Raw genomic sequence first — 16,659 nt, 5'->3', positions numbered from 1 at the left:
CAAAGTCTTTAATTTTTATATCCACAACACCTTAAATGTGCCTGTCTCATGGCAAAAGGAATATAGCACAAATTAGGTTATGAATTTATTCTCTTCTACCTCCTAACTCTGTAATCTTGAACAAGTTACTTAACATATCCAAGTCTCATTGCTCTTTTTTATGGTTGTAAGAATTTGATGTATGTATGTAAATGTAAAATATCTGATGTATGTAAAGAGCTAAGTATATAGGAAGACTCATGGTGGCTAATGTTTTTGTTATAGAAGGCACTTAATAGATACTTCCAAATAAGTAAGTGTTCATATGAGATACACCAGGAAATTATCTATAAGGTTCATTTAGTCTTCATGCCTGTGAATAGGGTTCTTTGTTTTTTTTTTTTAATATCAACTAACCATGATTTACTTTCACTTTAATAAGTGGATGTCCATCTTCATTACACTGTTAAATAGCCTTAGGCATTTTTCCCTCTGGCTTGCAACTTCCTCTGAGGCAGAAGGATTCCCTTCCTTTCAAGGTGATCAAACCTAATCAGTCTTTGTCATGTACTTTAGGTCCTACCCAGTCTTAGCTAAACAGACATATTTAGACTTCAGAAATGATGCATACTATTATCTGCAATGTCTATGTATGTGTGGGTGTGTTTATAAATAAATATCTAATACTCTTATTTTCAGAAAAGCATGGATGGAGAGGGTAGGTGATTTGGCATCTTTTTCTTTCCATCTACAAATCCATTAATTTTGACTCAGTAGCAACTCAACAGGTTTTATCTGATTTCTTTCTTTACAGTCCCACAGAAATTTCAGATTGATATGTAAAGCTGGCTCATATGGGTATTGCCTTAACCTCCTCCCTTTTGCCTTGTGTTTCTAGCCTTTTCCTTCAGCATATATTGCCCCAGTTCAAGCCATCTGCTTGTCTACATCATTATCATTCCCAAAATAACTCTGCATTCTTTTGTATCTCCCACAATGCCCAAGAGTCCAGTAAATAAATTCTTGTCGATTGATTGAATTCCACTGACTTGCCCTCTAGCTGATGACACCTACCCACATGGTCCCTTTTGTCTTTGCTCATCTCCCATCTGTTCCCTTCATTCAAAATAGGTTGATTTTCTCTGTCTCTTTGACTTCCTCTCACACTCTGCCAGCTGTCCCTTTCTTCCAGGCTACTCCTTTGCATGTTTCTACTCTTCTGGCTTTCATCGATCATTATGTTTTCTTTTTCTCCTATATATTTAAAATGTTGTCAGATGAGACATAGTGAGAAAGACAATTTTCTGTTATCTGCTCTTATAACTGCATGCGCCTCCCAACTAACTATGCACTTAGAGTTTTAACATTGTGATTAGGGACAGCAAGTGAAAATCAGAGTGTAACTTTGCCTATGGAATTTGGCAGAATTAGGCTTGAATCTTGAGTCCACATGACTATTGGCAACTTATTTAAATATTGTGAGTTTATGTAATTTATATGAAGGTTCTTCAAAAATATATAGGAAATGGAATTAAAAGATTATGTTGGTGCAAAAATTTTTTTTGAAAATTTTTTCCCCATAACACACATTTGCCACAAACTTTTTGAAGACCATGTATAGGTATGGGTTTTTCAAAATTTTATTACACTATTTATTACAGCTTTAGGTTTTATTTAATAAAAATGCAAATTTAAGTATTTTGGTTTGTGTGTTTTAGTAACTTTGGGTAAGGCAGAATTACAAGTGAACTGTTGGAATGGAACAAGTGTAAATAAAAAGTTATAAAACAAAGAAAATGGAATGAATTGAAAATGTAAAATGAAGTAGTAGTGCTAAGATTGAATTTGTCGGCCGGCGCCGCGGCTCACTAGGCTAATCCTCCGCCTTGCGGCGCCGGCACACCGGGTTCTAGTCCCGGTCGGGGCACCGATCCTGTCCCGGTTGCCCCTCTTCCAGGCCAGCTCTCTGCTGTGGCCAGGGAGTGCAGTGGAGGATGGCCCAAGTCCTTGGGCCCTGCACCCCATGGGAGACCAGGAGAAGCACCTGGCTCCTGCCATCGGATCAGCGCGGTGCGCCGGCCGCAGCGTGCTACCGCGGCGGCCATTGGAGGGTGAACCAACGGCAAAAAGGAAGACCTTTCTCACTGTCTCTCTCTCACTGTCCACTCTGCCTGTCCAAAAAAAAAAAAAAAAAAAAAGATTGAATTTGTCTGAATACAAGACATGCAAATGTTTACTTTTCCTAACAAAAGACAAAATTATTCTAATTGAATTTTTAAAAAACCCATTTACAAGTAATATACCTAAATAAACATTTCACATAAAGAGATTAAAAATAAAAGAACAGCACATCAGTGGAAATGTCAGACAAAATCTCCAAAAAGCCTCTCCTCCATAAAAATGATGAGGATAATAGCAAAATCATCAGAATTAATGTTTTCAGAATCCTGGAAATTAACCAAAGGCTTGTAGCAGTTCATGAAATGTCTTTTCAAGAAAAGTAGGTAAATTCAGTAAGAACAGAAAGCTTTGTAGCATTTTAATTCACAATATTCCCATCTATCCCAGGTTTGTGATCGGTCTGAAAACCACCAGATAACATATGTGGTAAAAACAGTAGCCAGCCATTGGGGCCAGCGCTGTGGCTCACTTGGCTAATCCTCTGCCTGCAGTGCCGGCATCCCATATGGGTGCCGGGTTCTAGTCCTGGCTGCTCCTCTTCCAGTCCAGCTCTCTGCTGTGGCCCAGGAAGGCAGTGGAGGATGGCCCAAGTCCTTGGGCACCTGCATCTGCATGGGAGACCAGGAGAAAGCACCTGGCTCCTGACTTCGGATTGGCATAGCTCCGGCTGTAGTGGCCATTTGGGGGGTGAACCAACAGAAGGAAGACCTTTCTCTCTATCTCTCTCTGTCTATAACTCCACCTGTCAAATAAATTAATAAACAAACAAACAAACAAAAAAAACAGTAGCCAGCCAGCCACTGGAGTGAGCAGGATGGGGTTGGGATAACTTCAAAAGTCCATTTATAAAGAACTCTTTTTTTCAACCTGTCTGATAGTTCCCTGGGAAACTCTACTCACAAAACTTGTCTGACTCAAAACTCCCCAAGAGCCTCTTCCTCTGGGGTATTTGTCAAAAACAAACATCAACAATTGTTTAATAATTGTATAATATTGTTTAAAAGCTTGGAAATGAGCTGTTTATAGAGAACTTTGAAAGGCTCTGACATATCCCTGGGAATCTAGCAAACCACATGCACACCAGGGCTGAGGACATGCTAAGCCCTCATCTCTCTCTCCCTCAAGACTCAGTGCAAGTAGGTAGTGAAGACTAAGGCAGGGTTGTCAGCTGTGCCACTGAGTGTTGAAAATGTGCCCCAGCATAACCAGGGCTCTTTAGCAAAGACTAGAAGACCAAGTAGTTCCAGGTTGGTAGCTTTGGGATCCGCATGGAAGGAAGGCCTATACTTCCAGGAATGGAAAAGTCCATACCTGTGCTTCTGGGGAAGAAAAGTCCTTGTCAAGATCCCTGCGGGTGCCTAAAGGTCAACCAATGAGGATCAGACCCGCCTCAACCTTTAACCCCCATGCCCTGAATCTATAAAGGGAGCCCTCCCAATCTCTGACGCGTGACTTCCCCGGTCCCCACTCTGTTGGGACTGGGGAACCTCGCCCCGGAGTAGAATCTCAACAAAAGCTTGTGAATTAATTGATTCGTCTGCCTGGGAAGATTTGTTACACGCTGCACACCTTGCAGATGGTGCCAAAACCCGGGAGCTGAGGGTGTGCGCCTCCCCTTTCTGAGTTCGAGGCCCCCTCGCTCCTTGAACCTGTCTGGTGCCCCAGGCTGACTAAGGACCATGCTCGACCAACTGTAAGTAATTCCTCCCCTGCTCTCCCTCCCTCTTCTGGATTGGCCCATTCTCTGCAATCTCCGGCTAGCTCTCCGTCCGGACAGAGACCTCCAAATCGTGCGCATGTGGGCTCTGTTCTCCGCTGTTTAGCCTCCCAGTGGCTGTGGCGATGTCCCGCGGCTGGCTTGGCCCCGTAGAGGACTGACCTCTAATCTGTCTACTGAAGTCCAGGACAGGGGACGCGTTGACCGAATTTCAGTTGATCCGGGCTACCAGGGAGACCATGGGATCTGGCCAATCCCGAGGGTGGGATTCAAAATGCCCCCTGGCCTGCCTCCTAAAGAACTTGAAGAAACTGGGACTGGCCCAGGACCTACAGTGTAAATGCCTAATCTCCTACTCCACCCAGGCATGGCCTAATAATGTACTTGACAACAGATCTAGGTGGCTCCCTGAGGGAACCTTTGATCCCAAGGTCCTCACTTACCTTGAGAATTTCTGCCATAGGGAGAGAAAATGGTCAGAGGTCTTGTATGTTCAGGCTTTCTGAGACCTTCGCTCCCGCCCTATTCTCTCCTCCTGTTCCACGGCCCAGGTCTTGCTGGCCAGGACCACGGCCTCACCTCCTGAGGACCCCTCTTCTGCGTTACTGCCAAACTCTTCACCCTCCACCTTTTCAGACCCTTCTGAGTTATTGGGGACCCCACAGCTATCCAGGAACTTCCCTCCCCCATATGTGCATTCTTCTGCTCTGCCATGTCCCACCCCTCCCTCTGGTTCCTCGCCATGTTCTGCCCCTCCCCCTGCCTCCTCCCCACCATGTTCTCCTGCCTCCTTGCTGCCAAGTTCTGCCCCACCTCTGCCTCCTTGTCACCATGTTCTGCCCCTCCCCCTGCCCCTGTCCGCCATGTTCTGCCCCTCTCCCTGCCCCCTGTCTGCCATGTTCCGCCCCTCCCCTTGCCCCCTCACCACCATGTTCTGCCTCTCCCTCTGCCTCCTTCCTGCCATGTTCTGTTCCTCCCCCTGAAACTGGTCCTTCATCTAACTCCACTTTCACCATAACCTGCGATGAACCCCTTTCCTCATTACCTATGACTGGCAGGCACCCAGGTGATATTGCCGTTGCCCATAAGCACGTGCATACCATCACATGACCAGAAGCCCTGACACCTCCTCCCACTTTGAGAGGTGGCTGGGGCTGAAGGTATCGTGCATGTTCATGTTCCATTTGCACTACAAGACCTAGCACAGATCGAGAAAAGACTAGGGTCCTTTTCAGAAGATTCAACTAGGTTCATAAAAGTTTAGATACCTTTTTCAAACATGCGACCTCACCTGGAAGGACCTCGATATTATCCTCTCCTCCTCTCTCACTTCTGAGGAACAGGTACAGGTCCAACAGGCTGCCCGAGATGAGGCCAACAAGACCCGATTAACTGATCCCACTCTCCCAGCAGGAGCCCAGGCAGTACCAGAGGTGGAGCCAGGGTGGGGCTACCAGGAAGGACAGGCAGGAAGACAAAACGGGGCCAATATGATAAGATACTTATTGGCCGGCATGTACACTGTCTCCCACAAGGTGGTCAATTTTGATAGGATTCGAGAGGTCACCCAGGACCTGGGAGAAAACCCAGCTCTTTTTTTAAACAGGCTCACTGAGGCCCTAACTAAGTTTACTAAACTGGATCCTCATTCCCTCTCGGGGGCAGCGATTCTGGCCTCTCATTTCATTTCCCAGTCTGCCCCCGATATCAGAAAAAAACTAAAAAGGGTGGAGGATGGTCCAGAGACCCCCATTAGAGACCTTGTAAAGATAGCTTTCAAGGTCTGTAACACTCGGGAAGAGGCAGTTGAGCAGGCACAACAGGCCAGGATGCAGAAAAAGGTTACCCTCCAGACTCAGGCCCTGGTGGCAGCCCTGTGGCCGGCAGAGGAAAGAAGGGTCAAGGGCAACCAGCCCCCCGGGGCATGCTTCAAGTGTGGACGAGAGGGACATTGGGCTCGAGCATGCCCCAACCCTCACACACCCACCCGGCCATGCCCCACATGTGGCTAACCAGACCACTGGAAGAGCGACTGCCCCGGGGGAGGCCTGACTCCTGCGCCTCTACGCGGAAGCCCGACTCCCCGAGAGGACTCCACGCTACATCTGCTGGGGATGGCCGAAGACTGATGGAGCCCAGACTCAGGGACCCCATCACCTTCGCTGAGCCCAGGGTAATGCTCCAGGTAGCGGGTAAGTCCACAGAATTCCTGGTGCATACGGGGGCTACCTATTCTGTTCTGCCAGCCTATGTGGACCCACTCCTGCCCCCTTCAATTTCTGTAATGGGGATTGATGGGACTCCCTCCCACCCTAGGCGCATGCCAGACTTGCCTTGTCAATTGGAAGACCACCGTTCTCCCACTCCTTCCTGGTAATCCCTTCCTGCCTGGTCCCCCTACTGGGATGGGACATTCTATTCCAACTGGGCTCCAGTCTCCAGATTCTACCGCGACAACCTTCAGCTGCTCTCCTATTCCTTCTGATCGCTTCTCTAACCTCTCCCACCCCTTCCCTTGATTCATAAAACCCCCAATGGCCAGTTTCTCCCACGAAAGTCAAGCCTTGAGTATGGGATTTTTCAATACCAGTGGTGGCAACCCACCACCAGCTAGCCCTTATTAAACTCCAGGAGGGCACTCCATACCCTAACTGACCCCAATTCCCCATTTCTGAAACCCACAGATGTGGCCTTAAACCCATCATTGACAGGCTCCTCCAACAAAATCTCCTAATACCCACTAACTCTCCCTGTAACACACCCATACTCCCAGTATGAAAACCGTTGGGCGAATATAGACTAGTCCAAAACCTCTGCCTGGTCAATGCCACAGTTATTCCTATCCACCCGCTGGTGTCTAATCCCTATACACTGCTATCACATGGTCCCCCCCAAAACCTCCCACTTCACAGTACTAGACCTTAAAGATGCCTTCTTCTCTATTCCTTTACACCCTGATTCAATATCTATTTGCCTTCACCTGGACAGACCCAGACACATACCAGGCCCAACAGTTGACGTGGACCGTGCTCCCCCAGGAGTTCCGAGATAGCCCCCACATATTTGGATTGTCAGTAAGCAATCTGCAACTGGCACCCCCATTTCTCTATTCTAAGCCCAACTTGTTCTCTCATTTCTCTGTTCTCTTCAAGGTAGAAAACTAATTCTATTCTGTAGGACTCTCCAAGATGCACAATTTGATTTTTAGTTCTTATAAAAGGGATGACTAACATTTCCTGTAATAATGGCATAGCCAAATTGAAAGCTTAACAGCCTAACAAACATTTAAGGAAGAACGTATACCAGTTCCACATAAAATTTCCTGAACTGTGGCCTCATTTGTAAAGCTAGCATTGCTCTGACACCAAAACCAGAAGGAAAGGCATTAAAGAAAAGCAAATTATGGACCAATGTCTTTCATAAGCATGGGGACAAAAATCCTCAACAAAATGTTAGCAGATAAAATCTAGCAATATATTAAAAGGATAATATACCACAAGCAGGCTGGGTTTATACTAGCAAAGCAAAGTTAGTATAACATTCATCTCCCATCAATGGCAGTGCAATTCACTACATTAAGAGAATAAAAAATAAAAAACATTATAATTACCATGATAGATACAGAGAAAGCCACTGAATTTAACAATATACAACATCAGTCATTTTGGAAAGCTTTCAGGAATATAAGGGAACTTCCTCAACCTGATCAAAATGATCTACAAAAAACCATGGACAACAACATTCTTAATGATACCAAGTGCATCCTCTTAGGATCAGAAACAAGGCAGTAATGTCCACAGTCTACCTTTTTAATTGTACTAGGAAGTCTACCCATTGAAGTAACAGCAAAAAAATAATAAAAAGGCACACACACATATATGAAAGAAAGACATGAGATAATCTTCAGTTGTAGGTAACCTTACAGTTTGTATAGAATAATAGAATAATGTAAAAAAAGTCTACTTAGGCATACATGTAATACAAAATGAAAACCCTATTTACTGAAAAATGTATTAACTAATGAAATGAGACCTAAATAAATACAGATACATACTTGTACATGGATCAGAAGAATTACTATTTGTAAGGTGTCAGTTCTTGCAATTTGATCTGTACCTTTGATGCAGTCTCAATCAAAATTCTAGCAGGTTTGTTCTTTGGAGAAATCAACAAGCTGATTCTAAAATTTTTACAGAGATGGAAAAGATCTAAAGTAGTCAAAAGAATTTTGAAGCATAGAAGTAAGAGCTGGAAGACATACTACAGATTTCAAGCCTCTATGAAGTTATAGTAATTAAGATATATTGGGTTTGTTTAAGGATAGCCATATAGATAAAGACAGTAGCATAATGGTAGAGATGTAGATGAATAAAATGGAATAGAGAACCCAGAAATAAACTGCACACATAAGATCAATTGATTTTTTTGAAATGTATCACAGTCATTCAATAGAGAAAAAGATAATCTCAACAGATAGTAGTGGAATGATGGGGTATCTATATCCATAAAAACAAAAAACTCAGTAACCTTTAACCCCTACTTCATACCGTATACAAAAATTAACTTGAAGAGCTCATAGACCTTAATGTAAGAGAAGAGCTATAAAAGAAAACAGAGGAGGAAATCTTGGGAACTTGCATAAGAAGATTTCAGAGGGGGAGACAAAGTCCAAACAATAAAATAATTGGTAAATAAAAATAAAGTCCAAACAATAAAATAATTTGGGCTTCCTCAAAAATGCCTGCTCTTTGTAGTAGTGCAGTGTGCTTTCAGATACACTGTGGAGATGTTTGAAGGACATATGAATACACATAGACCCGAGCTATAAAGGAAGAGTAACAGTAGAAGCAGATATTTGGCAAAGCTTAGGACATCCACATCCAAGAGTGGAATGATTGGGTTCAGTCGAGTCTGGGCTCTCCTTCTGATTTTTTTTTTTTTCCCTTTTACAGGCAGAGTGGACAGTGAGAGAGAGAGAGACAGAGAGAAAGGTCTTCCTTTGCTGTTGGTTCACCCTCCAATGGTCGCCGCGGCCAGCACAGTGCGGCCGGTGCACTGCGCTGATCCTAAGACAGGAGCCAGGTGCTTCTCCTGGTCTCCCATGCGGGTACAGGGCCCAAGCACTTGGGCCATCCTCCACTGCACTCCCGGGCCACAGCAGGGAGCTGGCCTGGAAGAGGGGCAACTGGGACAGAATCCAGCGCCCCGCCCTGGACTAGAACCTGGTGTGCCGGTGCCGCAAGGTGGAGGATTAGCTTGTTGAGCCACGGCGTTGGCCTCCTTTTGTCAATGCAAGCCCTAGAAAGGCTGCAGGTTTTGACTCAGGGACTTGGGTTCCTGCCACCCATATCGGAGGCCTGGATTGAGCTCTGGGCTTCTGGCTTCTGCCTGTCCCAGCCCTGGCTGTTGGTGAGTGAAACTGCAGGTGGAAGATCTATCTCTCTCTTATGTCCTCTGTCTTTCAGACAAAATGAAAATAAATAAATAAATATATATTTTTTAAAATTTAAAAAAAAAAAGACTGACAATAGACCGAGGAATCCAGCTCTGAAATGCCAAGAGTAGCCTATGGAGAAAGATGCCTTCTCAAATTTACTCCATCAGCTACCAGTAGATAATTTTCTCCCGCTGTTCTGTGGGCTTCCTGAAAGCCATCACCTACAAACAGAGAAGTGCCTTCTTTGAAGCTAATGCTATTTTAATTACCAACCTCTTTTATTTATTTTCCTTTCTTCCTTGACTCATTTTCCTTTTTCCTTCCCTCTTCATGCCTGGACTGTATCTCCCAATACCCAATACAGCAGTCACAGTAGGTCCTAACCTCAAACTTTGTTTTTACAGGGTAAAAAAATATAAGAACCATATTAGAAAGTAGGTGCTCATTCTAAGTACTCATTTTACAAACAAGAAAATTAAGGTCCAGAGCGGTTAGGTAACTTGTCCTAGATCTTACAACCAGTAAACAAAACAGCAGGATTTGAACTCTGACTTCAAATCCCATGCTATTAACAACTTCTCTGTTATTATTCCTAAAGGACCTTGTTCTGGCTGCCTGTCAACTGCTGCTTTTAGATCTTGGTCCTGAAGACAAGGCTTCTTGACATCAGGATGAGTTTTGGCACTACCATAGTTTGTGGGTCATTGGTGGCTTGGTTGTGAAACTTTCTTGGTATATTTACACCACAAAAAAATATCTGAGTCAGTGTGGATGAAGGGCAGTTGTAGGACATGGCATATTAGAATTTGGAACTCTAACCATTCTTGACAGCTGGGTAGACAGATACATTCAGTGAAGGGAACATTTCTGACTGGGACAAGATTGTTCTTCAGGCTGTTATATGAACTAGGAGACCTTCAGGCTTCAACTTGCCCATCACTAGACAGAGAAGAAAGTGTGACCCCATCCATTCCCCACCTGCTGTTAACATAACAGGTGTGTTTTTGATTGTTAAAGAGTGGCTGATTCTATTACAGTGTTGGCATAGAACATGATGAAAGCAACCTTTCTGATTCTCCTGCACTTTTATGTGTGAACATTCTCATAGGTGTTTAGTGATTTTGAAAAGTTAGCTGGGAACTACAGTGAGTTTTGAGATTTGAAAGCTTATGTTTAAGAGAAAGAAGATGTAAAGACAGTATTAATTCTATAGCTAAACTCTTAAAAATTATCTACTTTGAAACCTACCTATCCTGTGATAGATCCTGGGGACTCAAAGGTCAAAGAGTCCAGGCATGGGCATTTGGTGCGGCAGTGATGATGCTACTTGGAACTCCTACATCTCATATCAGAGTACCTGGTTTAAGTCCTGGTTCCTCTGCTTCCAACCCAGCTTCCTGATACTGTGCACCCTGGGAAGGCAGCAGGTGACGGCTCAAGTACTTAGGTCTCTGTCACCTATGTGGAAGACCCACATTGAGTTCTAGGCTCCTGCCTTCAGCCTGGCCTAGACCTGCTTGTTGCAGGGCATTTGCAGGAGTGAATCAGTAGATAGCAGTTCTCTGTCTGTATATCACTGTTTTGCCTCTCTACCTTTCAAATAAAATGACAATAAATACATAATATAATCCAACATAGGTTAACCAACTGTCATCCTAGACTTCCCAGGAGGGAGGGATTTCAGTACTAAAACTGGGGAAATTCTAGGCAAATTTAAATGAGTTGGTTATAGTGCCTGTCTCCAAGGAGCTCATAGGCCAGAAAGGAAGACAGTTACTCTAAATGTATAGTTATGAGATAGTGTATTATCTGAAATCATGGACTAGTAACATAGCTATACTTCTGTAGCACTTTCTGTGAGCCAGATACCACCTAGAATAATGCCTGTTGTAGTTTCAGATGCTACAATAAAATGCCATAAACTGGTAGATTATAAACAATAGAAATTTATTTCCTGCAGTTTTGGAGGCTGGGCAGTCCAATATCAAGGTGCCAATAGATTCACCTTCTGATGAAGGCCTCACATAGTAGAAGGGACCAGCTAGCTCTCTGGGATTTCTTTTATAAGGGCACTAATCCCAATCATGAGCTTCATTTTACTTGAAAGGCAGATGGAGAGAGATCTTCCATCTCCTGATATACTCCCCAAATGCCTGCAACACCCAGGGCTGGGCCAGGCTGAATCCAAGAGTCAGGAACTCAGTGCAGTTCTTCTGCATGGGTAGCAGAGACCCACGTACCTCAGCCATCATTTGCTGCTCAATGTGCATAAGTGGGATGCTGGGTTGGAAGTGTAGTAGCCAGAACTTGAAAAAGGCACCCTGATATGGGATGTGAGCGTCCCAAGTGGCATCTTAACGACTGCACTACATGGCTGCCCAGAAGGATTACTATTATCTCCAATTTAAACAGTAAGACACCTCTCAAGGGCAGATCTGGGATTCAAACTCAGTCAGCCTAAAAGCCTGGGACAGAAATTACAGTTAGGTGAGTAATTGACATTGTGAATGATCAAAGGTGGTCGTGGGAGAAGATGATGCCTGAGAGGGATTGTGAATGGTGAATTAAGGAATCAACTAGCAGGAAGGAAAGAAAAGGGTATTCTGGGTATAAAAGCCCAGGTTAAGGTATGGAGATAGGAAAGGTCATGGTGGTGTTGGCACATCAATTCCACTGGGAATCCTATTCGAAATCTTGGCTCTGACAGTCACAGTGGTAACATTTCACCAGCCATGCTGGGACTTAGGAAGGGAAACCTGGAGATTCAGCAGGGCGAGCCCGTTCAGGGCCTATGTGCCATGACAAGAAATGCAGATTTGAACTATATACATTAGGGGAGCTCTAAGTAAAAGTTGAGGTTTGCATTTGCAGCTTTAGACAGTTACTCTGGTAGCAGCCAGAAGATTGCTGGAAAAAAGGGAGGGGTTGGAAACATAGGCAGCAGAAAACCAAGAATGACTCTTGAAAAAGCCCTGAGAGCTGGTGACCTTAAATACAACTTGTGGCAACAGGGAGAGAGAGAGAGCTGGAAGCGTAGATTTAAAAGATAAAGGAAGTAAGATGGACAAATCTTGCTTAGTGATTGGATGGAGAGGCTAAAGGACTCAAGAAAGCTCAGGATAATGTTTTTGATCCTTGTTGGTTGATTGGGTACACCATAATTCTGCCAATAATTTAAAAAATATAAGAGAGACATATAGGTGGAAAAATGGGTTTAGAATGGGAACAGATAGTGAGTTTGGCTCTTTACAATGTGGCATTGAAGAGTTTATAACTAAATTTAGGTGATAATGTCTAATCCAAATGTTCTATAGAAAAGATGGAAATGACTTGCTCTAGAGGCTACTGGAATGTTCTTAAAGACAAGAATGAAGTAAACAGAAAGCAGAATAATTACTATAATAACAAATGTTAAACATCCTTTGGGATACACTTGAGGTAAAAAGTTTAATACATTCATTTATAATAAGGTATCAGTGGCTTAATTTATTGTTTCTTCCAAATGTTTATATTTTATAAAATACAGCAATACTTCACTGACTCTCTGATGAAATAATTTCAGGTACCCTAAGTGGTACAATTGTGTGTGTATATGGGGGAGCGAATAAGCCTTCTAGAAATTCTCAAATCACAGCACACTTGGAACTACTAATTCCATGTGCATGGAATGGGAGTAATTTGAGTAACTAAAAGTTGACCAAGTTCTATGCATGTTTCCTCCCTCCCCCACATCGGAATTACCCTTTGAAACGTACTTGCCTATTTGTTTCTTTTTTCTTTCTTTCTTTTTTTTTTTTTTTTTAGAATTATAGACAGAGAGACAGAGAGAAAGGTCTTCCTTCCATTGGTTCACTCTCCAAATGGCCTCTACGGCCGGCGCTGTGCCGATCCGAAGCCAGGAGCCAGGTGCTTCCTCCTGGTCTCCCATGTGGGTGCAGGGGCCCAAGCACTTGGGCCATCCTCCACTGCCCCCCAGGCCACAGCAGAGAGCTGGACTGGAAGAGGAGCAACCAGGACTAGAACCTGGCACTCATATGGGATTCTGGTGCCACAGGCAGAGGATTGACCATGTGAGCCACAGCGCTGGCCCCGCCTGTTTGTTTCAAAACAATTATAATCTTTAGGATTTAAAAAAAAAAAATCTTTAGGATTTCAAAAATGGTAAGCATGTGAAATGAAAAAAAAAAAAAATCCCAATTTCCATAACCCATTTATTTGAATTAGAGTCTTCTGAATGCTTCTTTTCAATTCTGGTCTCCCCATCTAACCCCTGAACTTCCACTGTGCTCTGTATCTCTTAGATGGGGGAAGGAAAGTACATCTCCTCATGCCTACATGCATGTTCATCTGTGCTTTCCTGATGAACGTCTGTGGATTAAAGTACACAAACGGGGCCGGCGCTGTGGTACAGCAGGCCCCTGTACATGAAGCGCTGGCATCCCATTGGCACAGGTTTAAGACCTGGCTGCTCCATTTCCTATCCAGCTCTCTGCTATGGCCTGGGAAAGCAGTAGAAGATGGCCCAAATGCTTGGGCTCCTGCATCTGCATGGGAGACCTGCAGGAAGCTCCTGGCTCCTGGCTTCTGATCGGTGCATCTCCGGCCGTTGCAGCCAACTGGGGAGTGAATCATCGGATGGAAGACCTCTCTCTCTCTCTCTCTTTCTCTTTCTCTTTCTCTTTCTCTCTTTCTGCCTCTCCTCTCTCTGTGTAACTCTGACTTTCAAATAAATAAATAAATCTTTAAAAAAAATAAAATCTTGATTACCTAATGCAGCCTTTAACAAAAATGCTTGTATAGTATCTCATGTATATGTTAACTGAGCTTAGCATGGGTTCTTTGAAACAACCAGGAATGGAAAGAATAGAGAGATGGACATGCAAGGAGGCCAAGGGACATTCCCAAAGCCACAGTGTGAGAACTCACAATAGTGCCTTACTATCCTGATCTCTCACCAGTCCTCTAACCAGTGGACAATTTTGTCTCCTTCCCATTAGATTAGTCTCATTTGTGAAGTAGCCAGATAACATGGCAGAGCACCCCTGCTCTTGTGGTCGAGTGGCCTGGGGTCCTTTCAACTAGGCAAAACTTCACCCATCTCTCAGATTTCCTAACTTTGGTTTTTATTTAGAGAAGCATGCTGCTCACTGTTCTAACATCATCCATCTTTGTCAACACCAAGGCCACAGCCTCTTCTGTATGGCCAGTGATATATGGCAGATAGAATGCACCAAAGATATTAAATGCTATATGACATTTATATGGACTCTGAGCTCACCAGAGATGGATTGATGCTGCCATAAAGCCTTGTGGTGGCCAAAGAAAAGGAGACTGGAGGGGGTAGGTTAGGGTGGGTAGGAAAAGCAATATTTTTTCTCCATCTGTTTTTTTTTCTCTGCAGAGATTAGCTTACATTTTATTTAGGAAATGAAGAAATCAAAAGAGTAGGAGATTTTTGGAGCCCAGCACAGAAGCAAACTCATCTTTGATTACCAGTGCAGTGGTACTCCCCATGGCCTTGCCCAGGTGGACAATCAGCTTGGGTATCAAGACACTTATGATATCCTGCTTTGAGCCCAGAGCATGCTACCAACCATGTTGAATACTGGAACAAAGAAAATATTTAGAGAACATACATGCAAAAGTGGCAGTGGATCAAGTGAGGTTTTAAATGCATATCTGTCATGCTCCCTTGACAAGCATCCTCAGCATTATGGTCATGATACTATTTGTGGGCTCCCTCACCTACGATGGATAGAATGCTGGTCTACTCTGCATGCCCAGGTTGCAAAGTGGATTAAAGACAGAAATGTGCCAGGGTTTTTATTCAGGATTATCAGCAGGACGGGACCTATCTTTGCCTGATCCAACAGGTATTTTGAAGGTACTTGGGAACCAACTGCAAATTATTTTATAAAACACAGTAATTTGTTTTTCATAGCTCATGCTAATCAGTTATGCAAGCAGTTAGCGTGATTTAAGTGTGCTGCAAACAAAATGCCCAATGGTCATAAATGAGGCTCCCTCTGCCACCGTACCTCCCCCATGGATGTGTATTTTCTGCTACAGACCACTGCGTGTGTGCTTGTGTGGGTTCTTCATGGACTGCCTGCAGCTAACTTTGGAGGATGCCGATTTTTTAATGTCATTTAAACCATAGCAGTACAAACACATTTAAAAAAAATAATTAGTGATCAAGAAAGCCCCAAATTCATACGAAGAAATACAATAGATTTGACTTACCAGTTGAGGTTTTTTGAGTCAGCAGAGGAACAAGTTGTTGATAATTGTCCAGTGCTTTCATTCAATAAATCACATTGGGTTTGCTTTCTCCTGTGGCTCAGCCTCTGCGCAAAGCAAGCGAATCTCCTTCCTATTCTGTGTGAAGAATAAAATGCGAACAGGATCACTACAGGCAAGAGCTGAAGTCCATGATTACTAAGCTTCTCTTAATGCACAATAAAAGCACAAATGATGCACAGGGCAAGAAGGGGAGAGGGAAACAGCTTGGCTCACAATCTAGGTGTATTCTCATACTGCAGCCCGGGGAAGGCTTGATTTCTCAGTCTTGTGGGTGTAGTAAAAGGATCCCATGACTTCAGTTTGTGTTTAGCCTATTATGTCTGTGAGGACCATTTGGAACGGCATGCAGGGACAACAAGCTTCATGGCAAACAAGACTGAATCTGAACTGTCAGGGGTGAGCAAAAGGAAAGCAAGTCAGCCAGTTAGCTTTGCATTACATCAGTGGCAGGCATCCCAGAGCCCATCCAGCAATCTGTGACTGCAAATGATCTACAGCACTTCTGGGGCTAGACAGTCCCTTATTCTCACAGCTGCCTGGGACCAGAAGTACACAGGTGACAGCCACAGCCCCTCACCAAGGACACCTGTGCAATCCCTTACAAGCTCCCAGCAGGAGCAAGTGGACATCTTAAGAAAGCTCCAAATCCAGTAAGGGCAGCTCAACCTATGCTGAGGTTTTTGCCCAAGCAGGTTCTGAGAAAGCAGTTGGCAGACGTGGGACTCAGGCTCAGGGGGAAGATCCCAGGGCTTTCTCTATGGCAACCACACATGGATGTCCCTGGCTCTTTTCACGGCATTATGCTTTACATGACTAATGAAACACATAAACCAGATTTCCTAGAAAGCTGCAAATGTAGGCATTTTCCATGTCTCTTGCCGAAATAAAATAGCAAATGGCCTTTGCAGGCTGCTTTATTGTTCTGGGGAGGCCTTCCTGATTGAGAGCATGTATGCGTACCGCCCCCCCTCCACACACACACATACACATGGCCCTAGCAACAGTATAAAGAGTCTTTATAAAGCTCCATTGGGATTCTTTC

At 44.0% G+C, this 16,659-nt stretch overlaps 1 protein-coding gene across 1 annotated transcript in view; it reads right to left on the bottom strand.

Annotated features, from left to right (window-relative positions):
- ANKFN1 (ankyrin repeat and fibronectin type III domain containing 1) overlaps positions 1-15,661 on the bottom strand; it is a 173,140-nt gene extending 157,479 nt beyond the window's left edge. The window contains exon 1 of the mRNA XM_062216707.1: positions 15,558-15,661. The gene's annotated coding sequence lies outside the window, so the exon portion shown is untranslated. The remainder of the gene's footprint in view (positions 1-15,557) is intronic.
- Between the last annotated feature and the right edge of the window lie 998 nt (positions 15,662-16,659).

This window comes from Lepus europaeus, chromosome 18 (assembly GCF_033115175.1).
Source record: "Lepus europaeus isolate LE1 chromosome 18, mLepTim1.pri, whole genome shotgun sequence".
Taxonomy (NCBI): domain Eukaryota; kingdom Metazoa; phylum Chordata; class Mammalia; order Lagomorpha; family Leporidae; genus Lepus; species Lepus europaeus.
Note: the sequence above shows the minus strand (reverse complement) of the source record. Positions and strands in the feature narration are given on the sequence as shown.